At 47.1% G+C, this 14,751-nt stretch overlaps 1 long non-coding RNA gene across 1 annotated transcript in view; it reads right to left on the bottom strand.

The window, feature by feature from the left end:
- The window catches only part of LOC142880928 (uncharacterized), a 91,555-nt gene that overhangs the window by 34,765 nt on the left and 42,039 nt on the right, over positions 1 to 14,751 (bottom strand). Inside the window, exon 2 of the long non-coding RNA XR_012925490.1 lies at positions 6,018 to 6,062. This is a non-coding gene — a long non-coding RNA (uncharacterized LOC142880928). The remainder of the gene's footprint in view (positions 1 to 6,017; positions 6,063 to 14,751) is intronic.

Below are 14,751 nucleotides of genomic sequence, written 5' to 3'. Positions count from 1 at the left end.
CCACCAGCAGGACGACAGGAGCTGATTGACGGAGCTTCAAGCACTCCAGACTTCAGACTGCAGACACAAACATCTCTTAAACCGAGGACGCAGTCTTTGTCAAGGGCTCACGAGTCATTATTTTACCACTCCAAGCCAAAATCATCAAACTACTGCCGCGTGTCATCACAACACGGCATTACCGTGATCCCACCGCCGATCGATAATTGCTCATGCTTTATCAACATGCAGTCATTAAAACGTGACGGGCATCCGCTTTCAGCCCGGTGACCTTCACACGGCCGCTGCTTAATGCACGACCCGGGCCTGCTGCAAGCAGCTGCTGTGGCTCCTGTTTATTGATTGTTGTTTCCTCCATTACTGTGGCCTCTTCCTGTTTTACATCTCTCACCATAACTGCCTGAATGGATCGGATTCAGCTCATGAAAAGGCCTTGTTGACACGTTAAGAAAGGATGTGACCGATGGATCTGCATCAGGAGGCAAGACGGTGGATTATGCACCTTAGATAGATGGATGGATGGATGGATGGATAGATGGATGGATGGAAGGATGGCTAGATGGATGGATGATAGATGGATGAGAGATGGATGGATGGATAGATGGATGGCTGGATAGATGGATGAGAGATGGATGAGAGATGGATGGATAGATGGATGGATGGATGGCTAGATGGATGGATGATAGATGGATGAGAGATGGATGGATGGATAGATGGATGGCTGGATAGATGGATGAGAGATGGATGAGAGATGGATGGATAGATGGATGGATGGATGGCTAGATGGATGGATGATAGATGGATGAGAGATGGATGGATGGATAGATGGATGGCTGGATAGATGGATGAGAGATGGATGGATAGATGGATGGATGGATGGCTAGATGGATGGATGATAGATGGATGAGAGATGGATGGATGGATGGATATGTTGTGTTCTATATATTTTATATGAAGGGTGGCTACTGTATATCACCTGAAATATAAAACTGGTTTGAGTGATTTCACACTTTCCATATCCCCCATGTGTTCATTCATAGTTCTGATGCCTTGAGTGACAATCTGCAATGTGAATAATCATGAAAATGAAAGAAAAAACATTCAATGAGGCCAAACATTTGACCGCTAGTGTACTTTATGCATCTACTGTATGTAATGTCAGTACGCATCAGATTATTGTGTCGCTTCGAGCTGGGTGTCACAGTACAAGTAATCATGTTTCCCATACTATGTGTCGTGCCCAAGTATTTTTTGTCCGCAAGCATGTGCATCGAAAAGCTAACAGCTAACTAGCTGATCACAACCAACAAGAGCAGTGAGCTGTCAATACATCAGTCAAACCAAACACCATGGAATACAGGTTAATGGCTGTGAAGCTCTTCCCGTAAGTTGCGGCTAAGCCTAATGACATTCTGTTTGCCTTCCACTGCAGCGGAGCCAAAACACCCGGTTTTAATTGTGTGGAAACGTTTAGCGCCTGCAAACGCAGTGAAAGTCGCCTCGTGGCGGCTTCTCGCTTTCACTGCCAGTGAGTGTCTGTCGCGGCGACGCCTTTCCGAGCCTCGGCACGGGGAGCGAGGCGGATCGGCGCCCGCACGACGCTCACGTTGAGAAGACGAGATGCGAGAGCGCCATCACCTTAATGGGATTGGAGAAATGGCTGAAACCAGATTTAATGAGTACGTGAGAGTCACCGGGTGATCGTGTCACTTCCCCTGCCTCCACTCAGCCCATTTACACTCGGCTTTTTACGCAGTAATTATTTCGTCAAACTGGCTGCGTCTCTGAAACACAAATCTAATTTTAGCAAGACACACACACACACACACACACACACACACACACACACACACACACACACACACACACACACACACACACACACACACACACCACCCCAACTTTTTCAAGACACATTTTCAATAAAAGAAACAAATGGTAGCCAATCCATGGTGAATGAATGCACAGCGTGTGGCTTTGGTGAACAAACAGTGACAATGAGGAGGATTAAAAAACACTCTACAATCATGTTGGTTTTTTTTTTTTCATTTCTGGATCCACATTCAAATGTCAAATTATAAACCCTTTGAGTTGAGACCACGTCAAGACTCCTGACTGATCCTTTGCGCATTGTCGCCCAGCATTCCAAAACACAGCCACTTGTTGAAGCTTCACTCAAAAGCATTTCATGCTAATCTAGTTATAAAAACACCGTACAGTCACCGACATTATTCAAGTTTTGCAAATAGAGGAGCAAATGATGGGGGGGCGGGGGGGAGAAAAAAAAGGATAATGATTTTAAATTCTTTACCTGCCAGTGTTTTAAAGGGGTCTCCTCTTTTTCTCCCTTACAGAAATGAAGAGGGTAAAACGAGTGTGTGGTGTGGGTTGCTGTGGTGCGGACGGATCCAGAGGCCGACAGAGGCGACAGGAAGCACAGAGAGAGAGAGGGAGAGAGAGAGAGAGAGAGAGAGAGAGAGAGAGACGGCAGAGGGTGCGGGACGGACAAGCAAACGGCTGTTTGAGTGGGTTGCCAGTTTGGGAGAGCTGTGCAGGATAATTGGTGTCAAAGTTCACTTGAAGAGCCTGTCATCTCTCAGCCCTGCGGGCTGGCAGAGTGTGTCCGAGAGCAGAGTTGCAGAGAGAGAGAGACAGCAATAAAGAGCTGAGGAAGACTAACGCAGAGTGGACGCTGCTTCATTCTCTCAAGTCAACCAAGTGGATGAAGAGAACGTCAGGAGATGATGGAGAAACACCTTCATAGTGGCAGGTTTGCATGTTATAGAGTCAACTAAAAAGCTTTGTTGTTTTTTTATTATTATAATCATTCTATACATGAATATCTATCTATCTATATATCTATACATATAGACTTATAAAATTTCTCCAGTGTTCTTACAGTTGAATTCCTGCACTGGACGGAGCCGCGTGTTGTTGGACAACCTGTGTGTGTGTGTGTGTGTGTGTGTGTGTGTGTGTGTGTGTGTTGCTGGTGTGCCGTCGTGTCCGCTCCGGGCCTTTGCAGCACTCGGAAAATAATTATACGAATCAGTACGTGTACGTGTTTACTTACGAGGGCATTGATTGCATCTATATCTCCTCATGCCTGCATATTCAAAAGTGCTGTGCAGGAGGAGAACCTGGATGTTTTTTTTTTGGCTGATATCTTATTAATTGATTTGAACTGAAAGCAGTTTTTTTGAGAGCGACGCTTAAGTCGGTAGAATAAATAAGAAAAAGAGGAGAATGTCAGTCCTCCACAAACAGCAGGCAGATAAAAAGAGTATTTGAAGTGTTGCTGGCACAAACAGAGCCCTCCTCTTACAAGCTTCCTTTGGTCTGATGTCACGCTGGCTCAGGTAGGGAGCAGAAAATGCTGCAGATACGGAACGGCAGCAGCCCATCTCAGATTTCTGCATGATGCAAGTTAACCTCTGTTGTTCTGTGGCATTGCACCATTTAAAAAAAAACGGGGGAAAAAAAAAAGCGAAAAACTTTAAAGCTCCACTTTTATCTCCGTCAGAATGTGCGCGATACTCCAGCTCAGCCTCAGATTTTTTTATTTTTTTTCTTTTAAAGAGAGGAAACGCATCACATGCAGAGAGTGAGTGCACACCTCTGTCAAGCATGGGGAAGCATTAGCATACATAAAATAAATACACAAACACACAGTCACACCTACGCAGTTATTCAGCACACATTACATGGGAGTCCTCTGCTCAACTGTGCAGGACGTGGAGTGAACGGGCACTCGGCGGCCACCAGGGCGGCAGAACGCGACGCTCCCGGCAGCGAGGGGAGGCGCCTGCGCTCTCATTTAATTACAGCGGCTTCAGTGAATCACACTCCTTCCATTCGCCCCATCAGGAGTGCTACACCTCACCATCCAGTGCATCAAAGTCAACAGCAGACCTCAGCAGCGGGTTCCAGCCGCAAACCCCTCCGAGTGGGACTGCAGTGAGTCGCACACTGAGAGCCGAGGGAGTTCGACAACCAGGATTCCACACACCACACCAAACTCCCGGAGCCTCGGCGGGCCTCAGCAGTTCAGTTGAGTGGTGGGTCGTCATCAGACATGGAAGCAAGTGACCTCTGAACCAGCTGGAGTGTCATCTGCCACATTGTTGAATCATTGTACAATGTGCTGACACAGTTGTTGCAATTGTGTTCCTCCATTTTGATCGATTGGTCATTCAAAGTATGTTTCATACAGTGTATCAATACAGATATCTAAATATCCAATCCAAACATTGACCATTTCAATACCAATGTTGTTATCAATGTCGATCAACAGCAGTCCGGACAGATTAAGACTTCAAATTTGTACTGAAATATTGTATTTTGTACATGTGGATTACAAGGTTTGGGCTACCAGGAAGTGTCTGCAGTGCCTGAGCCAACTGCTGAAGGCAGGTTGCCATCCAGCATAGACTGAGGTGTGACTGAGGTCTGGCTCCTCACCCACCACCTCTCACTACCAGTCAGTTATCACAGAGAGCCTTCCGAAGCAGCGCCAGCTCTCTGCAATTCAGCTGCTGATTGATTGCAACTTTATTTTATTGGATCGATTTTTTTTTTTTTTTTTTCCCCCTGGTGCAAATGGCTTCATGCTTTCTTTTGTGAACTTTTGAACACCTCGCCTACTTGCCTCGATTGGAATTGATTGACCAGAGCTGAATTTGCATTTGGAGAATGTACACGGTGGCAGCGCCACGTTTTTCCCCCTGCGGCCAGAGTGCAAGTCATGCTCGCGTTGCGGCCGACTGCAATATTTGTCGTCTTTGGCAAAACGAGGAAGTGTGGGCGACGGCCGCAGCGAGCGACTGACGGGAGAGCGGTTCCGCCGCGGTTCTGCTGCAACTGATCTGCGGGCCTTTCGAAAAGGCACGCGGGACACGTGGGCGACTGCAGGTTTTACGAGATAATAGAATGCGGCGGATCCATTGTGATCAGATAGCAAGCGCCCCGTCATTACTGCCAGCAGATAATGTCCGCGCTAATCTGATGGAGTGTATGGACATCCATTATTCAGGCAGCTTATTGGACTGTCAGTGGTTAGCGAGTTAGATAAGCCGCGGCTCCAGCAGACAATGGCTTGGCACCCGACTGACCGACCGACCGACCGACAGTTTGTGGGTGTGAAACACTTCCAGCAGCACCACACTTTGTTTGCGTCGTGCTGTTTTGATCTCATCAACCCCGCATTTCTCTCCTCTGAAAGCTTTGCACACTTCGGGCAGAGTGATCAGAGACGTTCACTCGGAACCCTCGGCCTTTTCCCCAGCCAACAGCATGACCGCAGCGCCAGTTACAGTGCGTACCAACTCTGAAGTTTTACTCATTCAAAAAAAAAAACCCCAATCAATCACCTACACTTGACCAACACCACCTGATGTATCACTATCATTTCATTTAAAACAAGCGCGGTTGTGTTTTGCCCTCTTTCTGCTGTTGCATGCATATGACACTAGATGTCTTGGTGATCGGAGTGATGCGATTGGCTGTCAGTGTTCCTATCCGCAGTCAGTTTGAGGAAATTTCACTTCCCATTGTCCTTAATTCCCATGTGAGTTTGAAGGATTGGACCAGCGGGATCTCCAGATGAATGATTCATGTCTGCAGTTGTTGTTTCTTCAGATTTGAAGACTTGACTTCTTTTCCTATGGACCGCTGCCTCTTTTGGAGCTCATCTGTGTCTATATTCAGGGCTTTTCACTTATCCCGTGTTTATTCATTCAACCTAAAATCTTTCATTTGCTTAAATCCACAATCATCACCATCTGCATTATTTCCCCGGTGACCCACATATTTATCCAACTCGCCTCCATCCTCCGCCGCACAGAGGTCAAACAATGGCAGCAATTTGATCCAGCAGTGATTTAGAGTTCACAGGCAGTTCAGACAGTGACACAGAGCGCCGGGTCTGGGGGTGAAGGTCGTCCCGGAGCAGCGCTGGGAAAGAGCTCCATTTCCCACCATTCTATATATAGTTGTATTGAAATGAGCTCATGGCTTACCTTAGCTTTCTGTCATCTGTTTCCACCATCAATGGTCCCTGGCACCTGGAACAAAAGCAAAGGGTTGTCACTTTAAGGATTTTATCAAGGGTTCTCTATCATTGCAGCACTCTTGGGACAGGTTCGGTCAACCGTGAAGGATCTTTGCCTGTCAGTTTGCCTCTCACATTCATCGAAGTTTGCTTTGATCCAAGCTCACGGGCTCACACAAAGCCGGAGGAGGAAATAACATATTTGTGCGACTATTCTCAGCAGCAGATTAATCAACATTTGTTACTGGAGAGCAAACGTTCTTACGCCGTTATGCAAGAGGCAACCGTGATTGTAAAAAAAAACGTATCAGTGCAACCAGCGGTGCTCCATGTACGTCCATCGGAAGCTTTCGAATCAGGACGGAGGCTGACGCACGAATGCTCTGATGGCCGTGTGGGTGACTTGCTGGTGTGTTGATCGATTTCCTGTTTCACAAGCTGGCCTGTCTGTCATAGTAACACCTCTGCAGACTATCATTGAAATGTGGAACAGGTGGAGGGGCCTGGGGGGTGGGGGTGCAAATTGTTTTGTACCTCCATCCCGCTCAAAGTGGGGTCACACTGGATGAGATTTTACGAGATTTTTACGCATTATGATCTTCACACCGTTCGATGGGAACGCTTGCAAAGTACAATTTCAGAAATACGCCTCTATTTTGCTACAAAACCGCCGTGGTGGAAAAAAAACGCAGCTGGAGAACCCCGCTCGTCTCGTCAGGCCTGCGCCGCTCAGACGAGGATTTTTTTTTTGGTTTTATTTTTCAACCAGTTTCTTCTGCTGTTCATGACTCTGGTTAGACAGAGGAAGCGCAGGCGAAAGCGGAGCGAGGTGAAAATATAGCTGAAGCTAGTGAGGCAACACCACATCGCTTCTCATTCTCTCAGCACTCATTCCCAAACTCCATCCCTCTGTAATGGAGAAACGATGCAAGTGGGGGAACTCTGAAGCAAATGGATTCATTTCAAGGACGGCGAGGCAGCTGACAAATGGATGCCATCACAAAGGAAAGCCAGCTAACGGAGGCAGATTAAACAAGAGGAATAAATTACCAGGACAAATTCAGTTCCATGTATCTGATAAACGACTCCCAAACACCAGTGGATGCGGAGCGACTCGGGAGATGGGGGGGGGGGGGCAGATAGATCGTTTGATCGGCTCGGAATAGTCGTCTTCCACCTCATTGCAAACTATGCCGTCTCTGCGACTGCGTCGTTCTGCGCTGCTCTGCCTGGTTCGTAATGTTGCCGTCTGCTCCGCTCCCGTCCCGTCCTGTCCCGTCCGTCCCTCTCTGGGGAAACTTTCCTCTGGTTGTGCAAAGCCATCTCAGGCTCTCTTTCATTTCAACCTTCAAGTCTCAACGAGCCAGTCAATTCAACTCCGTCCGACCACTGACTCGGGTTTGGTCGTGCTGGATTCACTTTACAGACAAATCATAGCTTCAAAAAAAAAAAAAGAAATCGGCACCTGGCCGTATGAATGAGGCAACAACCAGCTCGTCTGGAATTGCGTCAGCAACATTTTTGCTCCGTCCAATCAGCACTCTCGATACAGAAATATCAACCAGTGGGACGTTGAAACTGAATGGCAAACTTACAGAGGGAAGCCTCTTTATTTCCATATTAAGCACAGAATCGACCTGTACTTTAAGTCCCGTTCCCACTGTCGATGCTGATCCTGATGCATAGACACACTTAAACAGTACCGAGGTGGAATTTGCCATTGCTGTCAGTTAAGCTAACTAGCTACATGTTTGTTCTTGTCAAATATTGCAATTGCGTCATTGCTGTATGTTTTTCTTTTCATTAAAAAAAAACAAAAAAAACATTCAAGACTTTCACAATAATACAAGTATCACAGGAGCAGCGTGGGCAGAACCCAGACGCAAACAACTGCAGGTGTTGGGAACAGAAAGAAAAACTTATTGCAAATGATTTTACTAGAACAAATGTCCTCAAGGGTGAAAAACAAAAAAAGAAAAAAAAAGAAAAATGAGGCTGAAACAAAAAGAAGGAAACTTGAACATTGAAACTGACTTTCTGACCTGGATAAAAACACAGACCACCAAGACGACACCGGCAAGGCAGACGAGAAGAAGCAACCTTGATGAACCATGACACCAGAGCGAGCAGAAGCAGAGCACTGTTTGTCGAGGAGGCAGGAGAGCACAGCTGAGAACAATCAAGGGCAGCACTGACAGCGAGACACAGCTGAAAATCAAGAGGCAAGAACAAAAAGGTGGGAAAACATGAACAGGAAGTAAAGCACAGAAAACACAAGGGGAGAGCAGACTTTCAAAATAAATCGGTGGGGGGGCGGGGGGGGACTAAGACTGGCAAAACGGACAACGGCAATCTTATTGAAATCCATCTGCACTGAGGACATGAGCCACTGCAGCCGGCATCTGTGATTTGCTGTGTTGTCTCAACAATGGAACACATCAGCAACAACACCGTTTGATTGGCTTAGCGGGATGAATCATTTCATCTGGAGTTACTGCGGCCCACCTCGTTCACAGGCGGGATGGGGAGGAATATCACATCACACGGATGCTTAATCTCATCAAGTGCGGACCTGAGTCATCTAAAACAGCAGGAAGTGATGATATTCCAGCCCGACGTCCTCCTCGGTGTCGTCATGAAGGCTGCGGCCCTTCTAAAGATAAGTGCAGGACACCAGGGGGAGACTCCCTCAAAGTTCCCAAAGACTTTGATGCTCCGAGGAGAGAGAGAGAGAGAGGGGTGGGGGTGGGGGGGTATTAACGCAGGGCTAATAGTCTCTCATTGTGTGGTTTCCCCCTACGTGGTTGGGCGGCGGCTAATGGCATGCAAGCAGGCAAAGTTTTTGTGCTGATGATGGCGTATAGTTTGGAGTCTAAGTAAAGGAGTAAACAAGAGAAAGTGCTGAGACATGAATGTATTAAAGATTCAACCAGCAGACAGCAAGGGTGGACCCCCCCCCCCCTCCCAACCCCCTCCTGCTCCCACACACATACACACAAACACACACACTGTGTGTATTTTCACGTAAATACATCAACGACGCAAGTCTGGCCAGGAGATGGCACTCGCTGCGTTTCCATGATAAAAAGCTCCACAACGTACAATTGCGATTTGCAGGAGTTTCCACTGAGTGGTGTGAAGAGCCGTAATTCTAATGAAATCTCGTCCCACGAGACCCCACTGTGAGGAGGATGGAGGTACAAAACATTGATGGGAACAACAAACAAACAAACGACGACGAAAACAGGAACGCACACACGCGATTCCGTTTTTTTTTTATTATCATTTTTTATTTTTTGAAGTGTTATTTTGTTGATATTGCTGCCAAGCATCGAACCATTATCTCCACACTCACAGCTCGGCAGGACAGATCCTCCCTCACCTATTCACACTGAGCACTGACACCCATTGATTTACTTCCGATGGAGGAAGAGGTAAAAGAGTCCATGCTGCAACGCACAAACTCCAGCTGCGTTTCCGTGACAGCTCTTTTCAAAATAAAAGCAATATTCCTAGACAAAGAACAAATGCAATCTGCAGGTCTTTCCATTGATGGTGTGAAGATCATTCTGGTCAAATCTGCTGCAGTGAGACTCCACTGTGACGTCACATATTCCTCTATATGGATACATGTGCAAAAACCTCCTCATGAGAGCATCAAAACCTTTCAGTCATATTGGAGAGGTTTTTCCAAGCTCAACTGTTTTCACCACCAGTTTTTTGTTGCCATAATTAGTTTTTTTGGTTTTTTTCTCCGCAATTCTCAGGTCATGCAAACGCAGCTATCGAGGCCTCAGAACGCTCCAAATCAAACCTGGAGGTAAAAGTAAAAGCTCCGTGTTGCACAACCTGCGAGCAAAATCGTGTCCCAATTGTGCTGACTTCATGGAAATATTTCCAAAGTAGATTTTGGGGCTTGTTTCACACAAATTGCGTAACGGCCGGAGCAGAACCCCAGCGACACGTGGAAACAGCCGTGAAATGCAATCTGGAGCAAACATAATCCTCCGCAGTCAATCTGTCACATTCCGGCGGATGTGGGACGGCAGCGTCGCACAAGCGCCACGTGCGTCACACACGCATCGGGTGTGCTTCTCCGCCCCCACCCCACGCCCCCCCTCCCCCCCTTCCAGCGTGCATTACCGCAGTCAAATGTCAAACTGCCACACGACGATCGACTTCCGATCCAAAGTTAAGACGGTAAACTGTGTCACCATCGGCCATTGACGTAGGTCACATGACTTCACTCAAAGGCTGTCGAGGTGCCTTCATGGTGTTCCTTCACTTTGTTTCAATCACTGTTGGATGAAGGCGAGGCGCTGGGGTTTCCCACCTCACCTGCATCTTCCTCTCTGCTAACAGAGATGTTTATGCTTATTTGTTCCATTCTATACTTTACATGTGCAAATCAATAAAGTCTGAAAAGGTCTGAAGACACTATTGAATGGTGAACGTGCCAATGCTGACGAGACAATGAGCTTTTTTTTTGGTAGCGACTGCCAAACCGACACATGCTTGAAATGAAAATGATTCACAAACGATTCCCCTCAAATCTGCTCCAGTGAGACGCCCCCTTGTGGAGGACGGAGGGACAAAACACGTTGCCATAAATCTGCGTGTTCACGTCGTTTGCTTTCCAAGAATGCTTCTTCTATTTTTCTCTTTGATGGCTTGTAAAAAAAATATTCCGTCTCCTCCTCGGTCCAATCGCAAGGCACCATTTTCACTGCTCAGTGAAATGGTCACGTGACCAGTTGACTGACCAACCACCACATGCTTGATAATAAAAAATTGTGGGTTGTTTTAGAATAGAATAGAATAGAATAGAATAGAATAGAATACCTTTATTAATGCCACAGTGGGGAAATTTGCATCATGACAGCAACTGTACAGTGCAAAAAATATGGAAAATTATACTGATTAAAATAAATAAAGTAATGAAAATAGAAGTAATGTTTTTGTAGAGTGTAAAGGGAAAACAAGATATTTACATCTTGTCAACAGTTGGATTTCCAGCTGTCTACTTCCTGACATGTGACTGTGAGCAACCTCAAACTGTAGTTGCAGTTCTCCTGACCGCAGCTCCACTTCCACGGACGTCTGGAGCTCTTCTCAGCTGATTCCAGCGACATCATTCCGACCTCCTGGAATTCCGAGTTCAACTACAGCAGGCGGTTGCAGGGCCGCCGGTTTGTTCTGGAGGCCCGCGGTTGACAAAGAAAAATGAGGCACGGTTGGATGAAAGTGGACGGGCAGTGCTGAAAACTGCAGAGGAAAGTCATGACGTCGTGACATGAAAGCAGCTTCGGGGGTGGGATATTGAAAAGTGAGACGCAGCAAGGAGAATCAGTGGAGCATCATGAGATGGCTGAGGAGCAGCTTCATTAACTGTGAGGGTAAACAGAGTTCAGCCCCAGTGGTCCGTCTGCAGCAGGCAGGCAGGAGCTGATCAGTGATAATTCAACAGGTTCAGCACCGTGACCTGCCCTGCCTTCAAGCTGCTGCTGCTGCCTCCTGCTGCTGCACCGCCAAATTAAAAGGCTCAGCAGCACCAAACTGTGTGAAAGTTTCACACTTTTACAGGATCATCTTCACTTTTGACGAGATTATTTTCAGGTCATAATAAACTGCTCGGTAAAAGCTCAGTTAGTGAAGATCTTCACGGTTTTGCTTCATGATAAGAAACCAAAGTGAACTAAACTCAGCGGCCTTTTCCCGCGCCTCCCACCGAGCTCCTGCCGCTCCGCCATTGGCTCCAAATGTGGATTCACCAGCGTCACGATCTGTGCCCGGTTTGATGCCTTTCAAACTACACATGATAATCAACTCATTATTGAATGTCATTGACGGCGCTCAACACCTTCAGCATCTCACCATGTGTCAAACCAAGAAACCAAGCAACTGTGCAAAGCAGCCATTGTGCCTTGCACAGCTTGTTCTCAATGTAAAGGCCTCTTTAGAAACTCCCACTGGCTTATGTGGTCTATTATAATAATAACCCAACGCCCCCTCCTCCACCCCTCCCCCAGTCCAAATCCCCAAAATACAGTCAGTCAGTGTTTGAACAACAACAAAAAAAAAAAATGACGCAACATGTGCAAGAGCTCGTTTTCATTAAATTACTGGAGCGTGTAATTTGTGATTAATTTAAGTAACGTGCATTGAGTCTATCCCTTTGGACAGTAATGCTGACTGTCAACAGCAATCCATTACAGTGTAGCACTGTCTTACAATGGAACAGATAAGTGGGAGATGTGATTTGGAATTATTTTACAGGGTCACACTTTTTTGTTTCTGCATAATTGCGAATAAATGCATTATTATTTTTTTCCTTTGATAAGCCGGGCCTCCGTGAGACGATAGTATCACCAAAGCAGCAACGCAAGATGAGATTTGTGGAGATTAACTCATGGTTAAAATGCTGATCAAACTTCAGTCGCTGCGTTTCCATCACTCCTAGAACTGCACCAAACCTAAATATGGCCATAAAAACAGGCTCAGCTCAGCTCAGCTTGGAAAAACCTCTCAAATATGGCTGGAAGGTTTCGACGCTCTCATGAGGTGGGTTTTCAGGCGTTTCCATAATAATAATAATAATAATAATAATAATAATCAATATATAGATGTAGAGGAATATCACAATAGCGATTTTAAATGTTTTCTACCTCCGTCCTCCTCACAGTGGCGTCTCACTGGACCAGATTTGACCAAAATGACGGCTGATGATCTTCACACCATTCAATGGAAACGCCTGCAAATCCAAATTGTATGTACTTTGTTAGAAATTTTCGAAAGATGGCTTTTATTTTGCCAAAAACTGCCACGGAAACGCAGCTAATTAAACGTTGACGCTTTACTATTGACTTAAAGGAAACCTTTTCCTGTTGCACTCTGACAGACCTGAGAGACCTTCTCACAGCCTTGGCCGCGTGTCCTCGGTGAAGACGTCAGGTGTTTGCAAACATTAATATTTACCCCACTAATAAAGCCAGAATTGGCTGCGTCAACTGAACAGGTGGGAGACGTCTCAGACCTCATTACAGCTGCTTCCCAGCGTCTCACCACGCAGATGGAGAGAAAAACAAGTTCCTCAGTGGCGTGAAGGTCTTCACAAACGGCAAATTTATTTTACTGAGAGAAAAAAAAAAAACAAGGTCAGCGTCGCCGATACTTTGGAAAGCAACTCGCAGATCTCTGATGAAGCGATATTTTTTTTTTTTTTGCTACCTGGAATGAAACAACTCTCAGTGATAGTAGCGCTGCTCGGCACCTTCACGCTGCCCTGAAGCGCTTCGCCGAGTCTCCCGAGCATTCGCACAGTCGCACAAGCACCCTGGCACGACTGCCATCCTCTGCCAGGCCTCTAGGGGGCCAGTTAGATTCCAGAGTCTGGCCCAAGGACACTTTGCCTTCCACTCTGGGCTCCTCTTGGCTTTGACTCAGTCAGTCATCTGCTGCTCACAATGCTGCTGCTGCTGCTGCTGCTGCTGCTGCTAATAGCAGTTAGGAAGCCTTGTCAAATCTGAATATTTAAAAAAAAAAAAAAAAGAAAAGTGAATAAATAAAAGCAACATCCCGGTGCTGAAAATGACTCAGAACATTGAAAGAGTCTTCTCGTTTCTGTCCTCCCTCCTCCTCCTCCACTCTACCCTCCAACACCAGCCAGTTCCCAGCCAGTTCCCAGCCGTCGCCGACGCTCACCGATGCCATGGACCCCGCAGTTTCCTGGTGTGTCACCTGTTCAGGTGCAAGGTCTGTGGCGGGCGAGCGAGCGAGCGAGCGAGCGAGCGAGCGAGGAGGTCGTCAGCGTGTCTGCAGGCTCCTGGTGACGTGAGTCAGGGGAAGTGGCGCTCGCCTTCAGGTGTGTTTGGAGAGCAACCATGCATTCATGACTCTGTGTGTGTATGTGTGTGTGTGTGTGTGTGTGTGTGTGTGTGTGTGTTGATGATGTGTGTATGTGTGTCAGATTGGCTCTGCGGTGATCTCTTTTCCATGAATGATTCAAAGAGCCCTCTCACTCGCTCGGTGTCACGCACACACACACACACACACACACACACACACACACACACACACACACACACACACTGAAACAGTCCATCTCTCCACCTCCCTTGGCATATGTCTCTTTAGAGTGTGTATGGACGTATATGTGGAGTGTCTGTGTGCCTTGACACATTGAGCGCAATGCTTTCAAGCGTGCAGATGTGGGTCTGAACAAGTGCAAGCGTGCGTGTGTGTGTGTGTGTGTGTGTGTGTGTGTGTGTGTGTGAGATCAGAGAGGTGGCCCCAGGCTGCGGCTGGATCAGATTGAGTTGGCGGTGCAGGAGAGCGCAGCCATCAGGAGGAGATGCTCGCCCTAATCTGATTGCGGGGCTCCAAACTCTGAAAAGTCGACGAGCAGAAGCAGAAAAAGCTCCCGGGATGAAGCCCGAGCGCTGGTTTTCATTAGGCTAAACGGAACAGAATCTGGACGTCGCCTGGATGGATGCGGGTGCGGAAACCAAAACAAGAAACTGCAGTGAGATCTGCCCCCGAGCGAGGCGGCCCGGCACGCCGGTGAGCAGACGACGATGGCGAGTCGAGAGAAAATCAAAGCGCGGAGAAAATCTTCCGCGCTCAGCCGAGACTGCGGCGTCCCTGAAACATAAACAGCCGCAGCAAAATGTCCGTCGCTTGAAATAATGCATTGATAGCGATGG

The sequence above is a fragment of the Nelusetta ayraudi genome, unplaced genomic scaffold, assembly GCF_046127955.1.
Source record: "Nelusetta ayraudi isolate G7.1 ecotype Tasmania unplaced genomic scaffold, CSIRO-AGI_Nayr_v1 ptg000175l, whole genome shotgun sequence".
Classification (NCBI taxonomy): domain Eukaryota; kingdom Metazoa; phylum Chordata; class Actinopteri; order Tetraodontiformes; family Monacanthidae; genus Nelusetta; species Nelusetta ayraudi.
The sequence above is the reverse complement of the archived record's forward strand: the minus strand, read 5'-3'. Positions and strand labels throughout refer to the sequence as shown.